Source organism: Lepidochelys kempii, chromosome 13, assembly GCF_965140265.1.
Source record: "Lepidochelys kempii isolate rLepKem1 chromosome 13, rLepKem1.hap2, whole genome shotgun sequence".
Classification (NCBI taxonomy): domain Eukaryota; kingdom Metazoa; phylum Chordata; order Testudines; family Cheloniidae; genus Lepidochelys; species Lepidochelys kempii.
Window position 1 is genome coordinate 1,707,289 of NC_133268.1, and position 16,295 is coordinate 1,723,583.

Sequence of the window (16,295 nt, forward strand, 5' to 3'; positions counted from 1 at the left end):
AATGAACCCGCACTGCCTTGTTTGCATATATTCAGCCTCTTGCCTGTACTCCCAACTTAATCCTCCCTGGTCTTCCCTTGAATTCCCCCCTTAATTTTCCCATTCATACCTCCTCTCCCTGGCTGACCTCCCCTTCCCTCCCTTGGCTTTCCCCTTTGTCTATGCCCCATGCCTCTGGTTCTCTCCAACTCCCTTTATACTCTACCCCCCAAAAACCTTTCATTCAGAGATCCTGCTTCAAGCACGTCCTCGAACCAGCAGTGGCCACACCACTATAGCTAGAGTGACTGCAATGCAGTCCCACTCTACCCATTATCCCACCCAGCACTCTAGCCTGGTCTCTAAGGGTATGTCTACTTGCAGCATGAAGTGAGTCTCCCAGCCCCAGCAGACAGACATATGCTAGCAAGGCACACGCTAGCGTGCTATGATCTCACACACGTCTTTCTGTAAAGTTCCCCCTGCTGGGCCAATGAAAACAGGAGATAAGCAGGTGCTTAGGAAAGGACTCCTAAAATCAGGAGCCTCTCGGGCTGATCCAGGAGGCTGAAGCGTTTGGTGGAGGACCCTGACTCCACAGTAATGCCCTGACATTCCAGTGACGGCATCGCTCACCGTTTGAGGGGTACAAAAGAAGGAATGAGGTTTCTTGAAGACTGTGTAGGAGAGGACAGAAGTGATGACGTTCTCTCCTATGGCCTCAGATGTATAATTCATTTCTGGCAGTATCACAAAGTCCTCCGAAAGGGGTGGAATGGGGATCTTCTTCCCATTGTCGGCCAGGTATTCCATCTGAAAGCAGAGATCAGAAAAGCCACTTAACACAATGAAAAGCCCCTTAACTGTGACTCTAAAATAATTATTCTAACTGGCAAAGGCACAAAATGAGGGACAAAGAAATTACTCATGCAGTATTGAGGGGAGGGATTCATGCCTCCTGTGCATATAACACTCTCCGTAGCCTCAGGTCACGATCCTTCAGCACTGACATGAATAATTTCCAGCAATAGAAGTGGCAGGTGTGGGCACCAAATCTGTGCAGAGAGGAGCAAAGCCCCTCAAAGTGTGGGTCCTTTGGGAGGTGTGCCCTTGGCATACAGAGCAGAACGAGAGGATTCACCCTCCACCCTATGATCCAAAATCACTTGCCAGAAACCTGATTCACCTTTGCTAGTAAGGGAGGTACAAATTCCACAACCATAAGCCAGTGGAGGCCACTGCAGGAGGATGAGACACCCCCCCTTCCCCCCTCCAGGAGAGCAAAGTGTGTGCCTGGGAGTTCGGCTGTAAATTGCAGTTCAGACTGTATGGGGGAGGGGATTGTATAAGTAGGGGCATAGCGAGCAGATCAAGGGACGTGATCGTTCCCCTCTATTCGACATTGGTGAGGCCTCATCTGGAGTACTGTGTCCAGTTTTGGGCCCCACACTTCAAGAAGGATGTGGATAAATTGGAGAGAGTCCAGCGAAGGGCAACAAAAATGATTAGGGGACTGGAACACATGACTTATGAGGAGAGGCTGAGGGAGCTGGGATTGTTTAGCCTGCAGAAGAGAAGAATGAGGGGGGATTTGATAGCTGCTTTCAACTACCTGAAAGGGGGTTCCAAAGAGGATGGCTCTAGACTGTTCTCAATGGTAGCAGATGACAGAACGAGGAGTAATGGTCTCAAGTTGCAGTGGGGGAGGTTTAGATTGGATATTAGGAAAAACTTTTTCACTAAGAGGGTGGTGAAACACTGGAATGCGTTACCTAGGGAGGTGGTAGAATCTCCTTCCTTAGAGGTTTTTAAGGTCAGGCTTGACAAAGCCCTGGCTGGGATGATTTAACTGGGAATTGGTGCTGCTTCGAGCAGGGGGTTGGACTAGATGACCTTCTGGGGTCCCTTCCAACCCTGATATTCTATGATTGAAACTATGACCTTGGGATGGAAAAGCATGGGCCTCTACTGCCTGAACTCGAAGACCCAGGTCAGACTCATACACCTCTATGTGGCCCGGGCAGGAGAGGGGGACAGAGAGTCACCATGCGTAAGTGTGGGTTACAAGAGAGATGGCCATCGACCATGCCAAGTCCTGTATGGTTGGTTAAACCACGTCATCTGGCCTTGCAATCTATGAATCCATAAGGGACCATTGTGATAATCTATTCTGACCTCCTGCATTGCACAGGGCCGGATCATTTCACCTACTGTTTTTCTGCCTGGATGCCCATAACTTTTGGTTGAGCTACAGCATCTCTTAGAAAGACACCCAACTGAACATAAAGACTTCAAGTGACGAAGCATCGGCTACATCCCTTGGGAACCGGTTCCAGTGGTTAAGTATCCTCGCTGTTAACAAAATGTGCATTATCTCCTATCTACATAACTGTGAGCCGTGAATCGATTAGGTTTCTTTATCTGCAGAGAAACCCTCTCACTTTCACTCTGCTGGGCTGCCGTGGATTTGAGGATGGACTCTGCTGAGGAGGGGGAAGGTTGCTGGGTCTTAACGAGGAGCGGAAAGCCCTTGCTGTAAGAACGGGGCAGTTGGGCCAAGTCACCCTGCACTGTACAGGTTTCCTCACACAACCAATTAAATTGTTGCATACAAATTAGCTGCAGAGTGAGGGTGGGGATGGTGTGAGTGATTGAGTGATCTCTGCTGCCACAATGGTTTAGGTCTCTAGGTATGGCACAGATACCTGCCTTTCTGTCACATGGGTGTCATTTGTAAAGTCAAAATGGCTTAGAACTTAAAAATTGGATGGTTACAGACTGCAAAACCCAGGGACGAGTGAACCTGGTGACATTCTGAACAAAAAGCTCGCACAGTGGTTTCCGTCGGTTTACACTGACTCTCGCATTCTCAGGCTTCAGCGTGACATGCAGAGTGACAACGCTGGATCCTTATATAATTAGTACAGTATTGGTGTCAGGAAGCTACCAAGTCACTCAGCAGGTCCAAGGCTGTTCTTCGCTTTTTCTCCTGCTCAGTCTTTAGCCCCCTTCACGCCAGCTGACATCAGGAAACAAAAAAATTGCTGACAAAGGAAGCCCATTACCATAGTCCAGTGACAAGAACCTCGCAACAGGACAAGCCTCTTGCTTCTGTCGCTAAGTGGGTCTTTTATTTCACATCTTTATCCTGCCTCTTCAATTCCACTGAGTAATAAACTCATTGAGCCTGACTCTGCTCTGCTGACTCTCACTGAGTAGCACTTACTCACGGGAATTGCCCCATTGCTAGAGATCACATAATTCATTCAAGAAAAACAGCGGGAAAGCATAGGGCCCTGATCCTGCAAAGACGTATGGAGGCACTTAGCTTTATGCACTGGGAGGAGTTAAGGAAGTGAAAAGAACGAGGAGTCCTTGTGGCACCTTAGAAATGAACAAATTTATTTGGGCATAAGCTTTCGTGGCCTAAAACCCACTTCATCGGATGCATGCAGTGGAAAATACAGTAGGAAGATAGATATCTTTACACAGAGAACATGAGAAAATGGTTGCCATACCAACTCTAACAAGACTAATCAATTAAGGTGGGCTATTAAGTCTTTTCAGGATCAGGGTCTAGATGAATAAGTGCTAACTGACATGAATAAGGGCAGCAGAATGGATCCCTATGTGAGACTGTGGCTATACTGACAGCTGATGAGTTACCCTGAGGTTTTTCTGTCACTCATTTCTCTGACCAACATCACAGAAGGTAAGAAAGCTCTGACACCTTTCAGAGTTTCAGGGCTGATCCAGCGTAAGAAAGTTGTGAAATCTCAGTCTCAAACATTACCTAGAGTCTACACACTTACCTGTACAGGAATTTCAATGAACCGGTTATTTACTTTTGGAGTTTGAGCCACATACAAGAGCTTTCCCTTCTCAAATGGGAATACACCTGCGTGGAAAGGAAAAAAGTTTACAACATGAACCAGAAACATGGAGGAGAATCACTGCACATGGAAGATGCACAATGTTGAGCTGGGATTTCAGCAAAACTCCAGATAAATTTAAAGATAGGAGGTTGGTTCCAATCAATGGAACATCATCTCCAATAAACTTGTCAGAATTAGATATCAGTGACACCGAGACACAAGAACCCCCTCTTCCAAGAGAGAGTCACCTTGTTCTCATGCCCAGAACTGAGAGAACATGCATCACAGAGTCATTTTCAAACACAGGTAAAGATGCATTCCATGCCCAAAGAGCATGTGATTGAAGTTCGACAAAGCAGAAAACCAGACAAGCCAAGACACTGGTCAATGACTGAGGCAAGGGAGGCTGAGACGATAATTTGGGACAAAAAGCAGTATATAAATACATGTTATCTTCAAGCCCTTACATACTCTGCCACAAGCTGGACCTAAGCTCTGCAGCAAGGAGGTTGGATTGTGACGCAGTTTAGTGAAAAGTCTATGGCAGCTTGTGATAATGCTGTGAAAGCCTGTGTATCTTAAACTGAAATGTGAGGCTGAGAAGTCAAGTCACAACAGCAGGCCCTGTGTCATGTATTAGGTAGTTACTGAATTCAGTTTGTTTTATGATTTTCCTGCATATTCAGGTTTTGATATGTTGTCGATGATTGTCTTTAAGGCAACCACCCACTGAGATGAACAGGGCTGTTCAAAGCTCTCAGAGAGATTGTTTCAGGATGGCTGTAGACTCAGGCAGACACCACGGTATTGGTTACACTTGGTCACATGTTCAAGGTTCTCTCTACAAATATGAAGGATAGAAACTGGATTGTTCTCACTGTGAGCTGAAGATTCTGGAGTCTAGTTCTGCTGCAAGGGATGAATTCCACAGACTCCCGAGATACTCTGGGCCCTCATTACTACTCCAGTCAAACTGGAAAGGACTCCATTCAGTCTTGTGACAAAACGCGGCCTCCCCCACCAACACAGCCCCCCACCCATCCCTGAACAAAGCAGAGACATGACCACTCCACCAGACAACGTGGGAAGGCTGTGCAGACTGCGCTCAGATCCGGTAATGCCTCTCCGAGGCAACATTAGGGACAGCGAGGGGGGAACTCCATATAGGCCCCTATTCTAGCTTTACTACACCCGATAGACCTTAGAAGCTGCAGCGGAGCGGCCGAGTAGTTAGACCCGGAGCACATGTGCACGCTGCAGCTCGGTGTAAATTCCAGCTGGAGGAGACATACCTGCTGTAACTCGCATCACGCTAGCGTGTTAGGAATAGCAGCGTGGCTGCAGCCGTGGGAGCAGCAAAAGGAGCCGTCTGCCCCAAATACAGACCTGTCCGAGAGCACAGGTACATACACGGGGCAGCGAGCCCTTCTGCTGCTCATGCCGCCATGGCTACGCTTCTATTTTTAGCATGTGAGCCGGATGGGAGCCAGCGTGGGTCAGTCTCCTCCCGCTGGAATTTACGCCTTCCAGCTCCAGTGCAGACAGACCTTGAACTGTAGAGAGGGGAGGATCCTGTCCTGCCCCACACCCCCCCGAAACGCTTCTTGTATTCCCTGACAAAAGCTCCTTTACTCTTACTTTCCACCAGGCTGGTGCCGTGTTTAGGAAAAGGGTCAGCAAGTAACATTCATGTATGAATATTGGTGACATCACAGCAGAATGGTCGGAAGCTTTCCCAATCCATCACTAGCTTCGAACGCTTGGCAGCTGACCTCCCAGCGATGTGCCGCACGCCATCTGTCTGTCTCCTTGCTGGCCATCCCCTACAACCATGATCTGTTGTGATGGGCTGGTCACCCCACACTAGCCCGGGAAGCGTTCGTGTGGCTCAGCATGGACTAAGTAATCAGATAGGCCACACCTGAGGGAGGATTAGGCTGATAAACAATCCCTGACTGAGGATGGGAGCCCAGCTAAGCAGGAGCAAGCGGGGCATGGAGGGCAGAAAGGGGCTGCAGCATGGGAGCCAGCAGTCACTGTGTCGGCTTAGAGAGGGAAAGGAGGAGACCAGGGGAGAGGAGACGCCCTAGGATCCTGCCCTGAAGGAAGGGTTTACCCAGAAGGTGGCGGAGCGGAAGCCTGATGGGGTGGAGTAGGAACCGGCTCAGGGAAACAGCAGCAAGGTTGGGGACAGTGCATCCTTTGGCAGCTGATTTGAGGGTCCCTGAGCTGGAACCCAGAGTAGTGGGCAGGCCTGGGTTCCCCTGCCAGCCCCCGGGGAAGTGGCATTGCCTTGGATTGGACAGCTGCTGGAAACGATACCCAGTCAGCCAGTCCAGGGCGACTTTGATACCCCAGAAGGGGGAAAACCCAGTGACTGGCCAGAGGGCCCAGCCACAAAGAGGGAGCACGCTGCAACTGCTGAAAAGGAGAGGGGCTGCAGCGTGAGCGAGACACAGGACGGGGGGGTCAGACCGGGCGGAGCTATTCCTCAAATGCAGCCACAAGGAGGAGCCCAAGCCGTGAGCAGAGAACCCAGGACACCTGGGACCATTCCTTCCAAGGCAGCTTTTCTCACAGTTATTTCCAGCTCTGCGCTTGAGGAGGCCAAAGTTTGTGCCTGTCACTTTCCGACAAAAGGGTCTGCTTCTCTCCAGTAACCTTTCTAACATAAGCACGTGTCTGCTTTTTCATCCAGGACACACGCAGAAGCCTTCACCAGCACCGCACCTCAAAGGCACAGTATTCCTTTGAGAAGTCTAAGCTCTCTAGCTGTGCTCACTGGGCTCTGTTCTAGGAACTGCCACCCCAAGCAGCAGTGTGTATACGCAGGTAGGCTTTGCATGCTGTGTATGTTCAGTAAACAGCGTTATTTGGACCCTACTATGCCCATGTGGTTGCCTCGTATTCTGTTTGTTGTGTAAAAACAAAAGATACAACAGCTGCGGTCGTCTTACTCAAAGGCAGCAACGCCAGGAGCAGGTCTCTACACATGTAGAGCTTCTGAATGGGCTGGCAAAAGCCCAGAGCTTCCTGCATGGAGTTTACTGGACACAGAAAGAAAACCCAAAGGAAGATAATCCGTGGCACTTACAGTTAATATCATTCAGCATCTTTGAATGCCCGAAGGAAATACAAGCTGAAAGTATTGTAGGGGTCTGTAACACAAAGCAAGAGACCCAGTCAGGGAGGAGGAAATCGCTGCAATGGTCTGGGTGACTTTCACGAACAGGAGTATTTCTGTCCCTGAGATTTGTACGGAGGTTAGTGAAATCTTAGGATAGGATTTTATTTTATTTTTCTTAAGGAGGCAAGTAGGGGTTGGAGCCACACGACATTGCCTAGCATCATTATCATTGGGGACAGGGGTTCTGATACTCATTGAGCTCTGCACTGTGCTCAAGGCATGGAGGGGAAATCCCCCGGGGAGCTTACAGCCTCAGTGTTAACAAAGACCTTCCCACCCTTTACCCAGGAAGGGGAATAACTGGCTACAGGAATGTGTTTGCCATCTCACACCAAGGGCTGGTATGAGAGCTGCCATCCTGGTCCACAGTGAGGATTAGAAGCCTGAGTCTCTACAGCTCGAGCTACAGAGCCCGGTTTTGTAACCGGGGGTGTGATGGCCTCACCCCCGCTACAGATCGGGCACACGGGAAGATGTCTAACACACACCAACCAGCGGGTGACGCTAGAGCGAACCTCTGAGCCTGGAGTAAGAGGAAGCAACATCCTAAAACCGTCTCTGCTCCAGAGGGAGAGGTAACCTACTGCAGTCCTCACAAAGGCGGCAGTACAGCTGACTGCTCCGGGCCAGCGACTGGGGTGGAGGTCACAGCCAATGCTCTGCCCCAACAGCTCACAGTGGGGGGTCAGGGAGGTAGGAGAGGAGTCCTGCAAAGCCTCTCCCCTCCCTCGCCATGCCTGGACTAGCCATCCAGAGGCGCTGGGGGGGCATGCTTTACACCATCCTTACTCCTCCACACGCGAGCAACTGGCAGGGTTGGGTAGGAAACTTACCTTGACTTGTAACGCCAGTACGATGTTGTTCCCTAGGCTGGCTGTCACGCTCGCACGGATATCGCTGCATGCAAAATTACAGAAAGTAAACCAACAAAACCCAAAACTGGCATCACGAGAGAAATGAGAGACACACGATCAGCATGGAACAGTCCAAGGCACAGTTCATGTTTTTAAACGGTGCCTAAATGGGACCCTCCTTCAGGATAGAAAAGGTTGGAGTTCTGATGAGTTTGGGGCACTTACTGTAGACAAAGAACAAATAACTGGACAGCTCTAATTTCAGTCCTGTCCCCTGGCCAGCTGAGTTTTGTGAATTAAAGCTTAATCCATCAAGATTGTATTCTGTAGCCATTCCACTGTGTGCCAGGATCCTGGTTCTGCAGAGTCAATTATTTATCGTGTTTATTATGGGAGTGTCTAGAGGCTAACTGAGAACAGGCCCCGTTGTATTAGGCACTGCACAAGCACAGAATAAGAGAGAGTCCCCATTCCAAAGAGCTCCCACACGAATCTAAATCAATGGCACTGTGATATACTGGATCATGTGGGAATCTATTTCTCTGGCTACTTGAACTCAACAGAATTCAGCCATTCTGCTGATAAAGACTGATGTAAGACGTAAAGATGCTAGGTAGGAAATGGAAACGTATCCAGTGACGAGTGAAAGGTTGATATTGACAGACCCAGCACAGAATACCGGCACTCACAGCACGTTGATACTGATGTCCTTGAGAACCACAGCACACTGGCAATCCCTGACGACAACGCTGGTGGTAAGCGGCAAATACTTAGGCAGCAGAACAAGAGCACTACAGTCTACGCGCATGTTGATGGTGGTCAGGCCAGATAAGAGGACAGACCAGCTGCAGAGACAAACACACATTAAACGGACAGGTTTCAGAGTAACAGCCGTGTTAGTCTGTATTCGCAAAAAGAAAAGGAGTACTTGTGGCACCTTAGAGACTAACTCTACATGCTCAAATAAATTGGTTAGTCTCTAAGGTGCCACAAGTACTCCTTTTCATTAAACGGACAGATACTCACACACAGCACGGCAACCCTCTGATCTGCTCCGGGTAAATGGAGGCTTGTTTCCAAATACAGGGTGTGTACATTGAGCAAAACCCAGTTTCCTTCCATCCCTGCCACCGCTACTGCTCTTCCCACCAATCAACTCACTCACTGTCCACCCCTCAAGGGCTCCTCGGATTGCATTCTGCGGAGTCATAACCCAGGGCCAGATTCTGACACCCTGACTCGCAGTGCATATTACCTCACCGCCGTGGGTACCCCCCCGATAGCAGGGGGAACAGTCCATGTGAGCAAGGATGGCAGAATCTGGTCCTAAAGAGTGCAAGTATTCCGTGTGTAGATTTGCTTTGCAGTGAGGATGGGTAGTAAATACTTTGATCCCCCTGAGAGGATTCCACCCCTGGTTTTCCTTTAGACAACGTAGGGGACATTGTTTATAGGCTCCAGGCCGTGGCATTGTTGAGTTAGTGCACGCTGGCTCAAATCCACATTTACAGGAAATCACAAGTGGTCAGTGGAGAAATTAGAGACAAATGACATAGGCTATTTAGTCCATCGTCTGAGATCATGGCAGGATTGTTCCCAGCGGCGGATTCACCAGTGCTTTCAGGGATCCGGGTTTAAATGACTCATGAAATGGGGCCTCCACTCCAGTCCTTGGGAGCCTATCCCCAAATCTTACAAACCTGGTCTAGCCAGTCCAGAAGGAGAAGGAGAAAGACAACCATCTGAGAAAGCTCAAGCCGCAAGCCAAAGGGAGCAAGAGACACACAGGAAACAGGGAGAAGCTGGCGGCCAAGGGAGCAAGAGACACAGGAAATGGGGAGAAGCTGGCCAGCCAGCTCTGCAGATCAGAGACCTGCTTTAAATTGACTCCTGTCATGGAGAGATTCTGAAATGTTAAAAAAATAAATATTACCAAGCAAAAAATCTGAATCTGGAGCTAAAGTTGAGAGCGGGGAGTGGGAGTCACTATAGAAGTAAAAAGGAAGCGAATGTTGTAGGTTTTTTTAAACACAAACATTAGAAAGTGAGATATTCAAAGTTAAATTCCCATGTTAAAAAAACAAATGACCATTCTGAAGTATGGACATTTATTTTTGCCCACACAGCCAGAGTGTGACCTCCGATATCACTGTTCAGACAACCTCCGGAAGCTTGGATCCAATGCTCACAGCAAACACGAAGCAGGGGCATTTCAGCGGTGACTCCCCAAAGTACGCATGCAGTTAACTAGACTACCCTACTCTTACCTTTAGAGTAATGACAGACTGCTGTCCCACTGAAGGGAAAAGCTACACTTGTCTAAATCACAGACTCATGCGATTCCTGGCTTCTTTAGGACCATATGGTCAATGGAAATATGCATTTGGCCACTTTGTGCTGAACAAAAAGCATCCTGGGAACATCTCCTCTCCATGATCGCTAAAGGGACCCGGGCTTCCAATAAAAGCGTGGTTAGACACTAAGTACTGAATCAACAGTGCACATTTCCAAGGCCCAGGACCTGCACATTAAGAGGTTAGTGTAGTGATGAAAGGAAGAAACCTGCCTGAAGCCAATGCCTTAAAATACACAGGTGCTGACTCTCACGTGGGAAATGCATGAATCCTTTCAAATACCTAGAATTTCTGCAGCCTTCCAAAATTTCATTCCAGGCCCACTTCTGTTTAATCACATCTTACATACCCGGCATGCTGGCTAAAAGATGGGAGGCTGGAAAGAGCACAGAGGAAGATATAAGGTTATCAGGTGACTGTGGTATCCTTCTGACTGGTGGCCTGTTCTCAGCAGAGTCCTAGTTCAAAGACTACAATTCCCAGTAGCCACTGACGCTGCAGTATCCGAGAGCAAAGGGACCAGAAGTACCATACGTCATGAGACCTCCCACTGCCCTATTAGTGACTTGCAGAGCCACCAAATGGGCAGGGCACAGAGGTTGAGGGGGTTTGGGTTAAAGCCATCTGTTATTAGAGAGTCTAGTACCTTCAATTTTTTTTTTTTTTTTTGCTCTTTGTCTGATGTTCTCTGAGCCTTGTGGGCTACAGGGTCTGAGTCTCACCAAGTTTTCATCATGGAGAGGGATCCCAGGTGCAGAATTTTAATTTTTGCAAAGTTTTCTGAAGCAACATGATGTTTCCTGCCTCCCCACCCCCATCCACCCAGACAGCTTCCCTCATTCAATTCCCTTCTACCATGGAAACGAACTAAAAAAGAGTCTAGCTCCACTCACCAAGTGCCAAGGATTTTGAGTTTAGCAGAAAATCCCACCTTGACCCCAACTCCAGGAACGTACTCGGATTTCACTGGGAGCACAATGGCTTTAGCAACATGCAACCTGCAAAATGAAATCAGAGTGGATCAGAAAGAAAACTAGGCCCAGATGTTCAGGGAGGCTGCTTCAGAGCCCCGCTCATAAATATTATCTGCTGACCTGACCAAGAACACCCCGTAACACAGTGACTAGGGCGAAAAGTTTTAAGGGAGTCGTCTTTCTCCTCCTCTTCCCTCCCACCCCCAGCTCTAGTCCTGGTTGAAGAGTGGGGCCTCTACACACTACCATGATACAGATACAGAATATTAATAGTGCAGAAGCCTTGGTTCTATTTTTCGTTACTCACCCATTGATAGCGAATAAGGTAATTGTTAATCCTGGGAATTTGAGTCTCTCCATTTCAGACTGGAAGAGGCCCGTTACTGACTCTTCAAAAGCTGTAAAGAAAAACGTTCCACGAGACCTACTGTTTCGGACACTGAGCTCAAGTTGGATATAAGAGAAGGCGGTTTAAGTCATCACTTTCTCTAGTCTAATAGGCCAAATAGACAGAGGAATCTTAGCCCAGCCTCTGATCTTGTGCTCTCCGTCAATTGTGGCTGCAGACTACAGGATTTAGGTGTCTTAATGAACTGATTTACGGGTGCAGCAAAGGAAGCAAAATTTCTGCCACCTGCACCTGTCATTTTGCTCCCATGTGTGACGGCAGGTGTAAATTGTAGGTACGATAGTACGGGTGTTTTAATACTCGATCCTGGCATGCTCGCACGTCACTCGTTCAGAATTCTCAGTACTCTCTCGACCTAGCAAAAAGCGTCAGAGTTCAGTGCAGTGCACGCCTTACTGAAAACTGACACAAGGTTAGTTTATTGGGCCTACTGTCTAATTCTGCTTCAGTCCATTGAAATCAATGGAGATCTACAGCAGCGTAAAGCTGCAGTAATAACGCACTGGTGTAGCCTCAGGCCCATATCTGTGTTTATGGAAGGGTGCTTTGCGCTCAGGGGCACCATCCACAGAGCCAGCGGCGAAGGAACTTCGAACCATCATTTGCATGGTAACAAGTTCAATGACCCTGATCCTTCACGACACACAAGTTGCACTGGAGCGTGGTGGCTGCAGGGCAGATCGGATTCGGGCTCTACCAACTCCGGAGCTAGTTGGGGCTGCACAGCCTGCCCTGGCTTACACCACTCAAGGGCCTCTTGCCAGTGGAGGATTGGGCCTCCTCTCTTCATCCCATCCATGCCCCCCTCCATCCCTTCAAGACAGGGAATGTAGGCAGTTGGCCTGCACTAGATTTCCAGATGTAAGTGCCCCTGCACATAGCGACTTCTCTACTGGCCTTCTCCAGCCACTGTGTGAGGCTTACAGAGTTCCGACTGGCTTTAGCAGATTGGAGAATCTGGCCCAGAGGCTTGCACAGTCCAAAAATGGCACAAATCCAGCAGGGACTCAAAGCAGCCCATCCATATGCTGTTCCTCTCAGCCTGACATAGCAAATGGGATCACCTCCATGAATGAAGAGAGCAAGAACAGAGTACAGCTGCCAGATTTCTCTGCTAATGGAAACTGTAAAGCATTTCCTTGAGTCCTTTGAGAAACCAATTATGCAAAGGACGCGCAACCTGGCCCTTGACATTTGTGCCTGCAATTTCACTTGCACAGCTGTTTGCAAACACAAAAACCCAGATTTGCGCACATAAATCTGGGGGATCTGTAAAAACACCTGCATCTCCTGACCTGCAAACACGACTTCACAGGCTGCTTTGTAAAGTTTGGCCAATAATGTGTTCTGGGAACGTTTTCATTTCACAAGGGACAAGACTGCCATGTTCCTTGCAGGGCAGATTATTCTGTTGCCTCTCTCTCTCTCAAAAGGAAGAGACAAATACCTTCCTAACTCATGGGCAGGAGAGGGGTCTTCAGTGCAGTAGCCTGTCTGAATTTCCTAAAGGAGACAGGAGTTCAGAGGACTTGGGACTGCCACAAAACAAATCAGTAAATGCAAGAACAAACAGAGCAGAAGTATTCAATAAGAGAATGAAAATGGCCTGGTGAGGCAGGTTTTATCCCCAATTATCCTGCCACACAGTGTAAAGATTGACATGACCTGAGTCACTTACCCTTTTCATATGACTCTTGAGGGACAATGCAGCGTCCTGTGCCTGAAACTTGCATTGGCATCAGCAGGCCACAGAGAACAAGGCCCAAAACCTTCATCATCTTCAGTCCTTGTACCTGCCGAGAGCATTCAGGATCAGTGCAATGTCACAGAGCAACGGGGGAACCTGCCCGCAAAGGAGAAAAGGTGTCCAAGGAGACAGGCCCTGTCTACACTACAGAAACTCATGCTCCATGGACAGAGTTACAGCAACAAACCCCTAATGCAGTCATGTTGCATCAGCACAGACTGGCACTTACATCAAGTATAGGGGGCCACAACTTTTCAACACCTCTGTCCTTGTCTACACTAGGTGCTAAGTGGTGTTTAAAAACATGCTAAACATACCTCATTTCCCCAGTGTAGACAAGGACACAGGGAAGAGGGAACAGAAGGCTAGAGAGCCACCTGAACAACAGCTCAGGCCAAACAGGAATACTAAGAAGGCACCTATGTGAATTAAGGACCAGAGGAAAGAAATTGTAAGCTTGATTCTCCATTGTGTTGCACCTCAGGGAGGTTTTATACCCATGCAGACTGGATAGCATTTCACACTCACTCTGCACAGGGGTGAATACTACACTATGTGCAGGGTGGAGAAAATTGGGCCCAGTGTATCTAGTAGAGAAAATCACACTGGAATTTTGAGAAAGAACATACAGAAGATGGCACCAAAGCGGCTTCTTTGCCTGCAGCAAGAATTTACCAGTTTATTTTTCAGCTCCTGTTTGATGCCTTCAGGTATCACCAAATTACATCTCCGTAAATGGACTTCCTACTTCCTCCTTGTCCATTGCTCCTTGTGCAAAGCTCAGCGATCACTGAGTAATGTGAACAGAGAGATGGAAGTTCTCAGTGGCCCACAGAGGTGAAACTGAGCAGCCCACATTAAAACGCTTTGTTAGATAAAAGCACCTGCCACACTTGGTTCTGTACCCAGAATAATCTTCCCTAATAACATCCATATTAGGACCTGAAAGAGTTTCAGAGACAAACTGGAGGCACATTGAAAATCTCCTTAGAAGAACATGGAGCCCTTTTTACTGATCCATAAAAAATAATGAATTGGACCAAATTTGAAGTCCTTATGCCGCTAGAGCAATGTGTGTTTTCCCTGAGTAATGACTATGGAACGTAGCTCTAATAACTATTCACTAAGCCACTCCCCAAAGCACAGCACTCTTGGCATGCCACACAAAACGCAACCAGCAAAACTCATTGATGCAAGTGGTTCATTCCTGTGTTCTTGACTCATTATTGCCCTGCCAGGAAGAATCAAAGGATCTTTCTCGTACAGTGTCCATAATCAATCCATAAAGGTAACAGGTTAGACAAAATAATTAATCTGGGCTAGTGGTCTCCTGTAATTCACTGTGACCAGAAAAACGCAACCCCAACCAAAATACCAAATGGCAAGCGCTGGGTACTCAGCAGGGCGCCATGACAACAGGATAAGATTGGTAAAGGCCAGGAATCCACCATAAAATCTTCCTAAAGCTGAAATCACAGGCAGTCAAAATCCTTCCTCCTCCCCATCCCATAATCACCACGTTCTTGTCCACCAGCCCTTCAGATGGACTCCCAGGGGCAGGTTCTATTTCTCACCATTCTCTTTGTTCTCTACTAGCTTGGCCAATCACCCACAAATTAGACGCAGCAGCCCACCCACACTCAGCAACAGCATGAAACACACGTACAATTTGTTACCAACAGCAGACAAATTGCAGGTGCAACAGCCCAAAGCCTTCTCCTCCCTGCTGAACCCGGTAGGCACCCGACGCTGGCTGGCAAACTCACTTAAATAGAAACTGCTCTGTGCCGAGTACCCAATCAGTGACCAAACCGATGAGAATCCCTTCATGCACAATCACATCAGGTCATACTAACCTCCCAGACAACACGTCCAGAACAAGCAGTCACTAAAGCAATGCCAACAGACCTAGGCGCCATTTCAAGAGATGGGCAAGATGCATTGCCATTGTTTGGATTTAGCCAAAGTGGGAGCTAAAGCTTTCCAGGGGAGGCTGACAGTATCTGCAGCTCAGGAAAGGTCATTGCAGGTACTCTAAAGGCAAAATAATTGCTCTGTAACCTTACTACATCTGAAGTGAGTTTTGCTTGACATGATTCGGGGGCCATATCCTCTAAGGAAGCACTCAGCGCATACCTGGTACCACCCTTCGGCCTGTGCACACCACACATGCTCAGTTTGCCTAAAAAAAAGAGAAGAAAAGGCTAATCAAAAATATTTTCAAAAAAGATGGTTTTCCATCTGCTGTCCCTGCCCAGTCCCTTGGGCTCTGAGTATCAAACCAAGCTCTTTCTGGACCTCACACCATCGCTGGTGATAAATATCTCGCAGCTCTCAATGTTGCTGGATGGGATAACTATGTTTGAGCCAGGAAAAAACTCCAGTGGCTGCATTTTCCTTCGCAACACGGCTGAACATCTCAAGCGTTCATCTACCATCCACTCAACACCTGCCCATCAGCTGCCTTCTCTGATTTCAATGCCTGTTTCTGTCTCTTCTCTGCATTGTCTCCCACGCTCAGCCTCGCTAACTTCAATTTCCATGTAACCTAGGCCGCATATTCAACTCGGGCCTCTCTCTAGGTCCTCAAACGCTGGCTATATCTAAATCTCACCAGTTCTTTCAGCACTTTCCTATCCATCCCCACAGCTAAAACTCTTACCGAGGCTCTCCACATCTTATGTCTTGAATATTGCAACATCCTTTTCTCTGGCCTTGACAAATGCAATCTTGCCCTGCCTGAACCCATCCATAATGCTGCTGCAAAGATCGTTTTACTAACCCATCGCTGTGGCCTCGTCATCCCACTCTGTCACATCAAACATAAGCTGCTTGCCTTCACTCCCAAGGCCCTTCACGGCCCATCCCCACCTTGTCAACTCTCATTTGCTATCGAGATCTCAACTCCCACCTCTA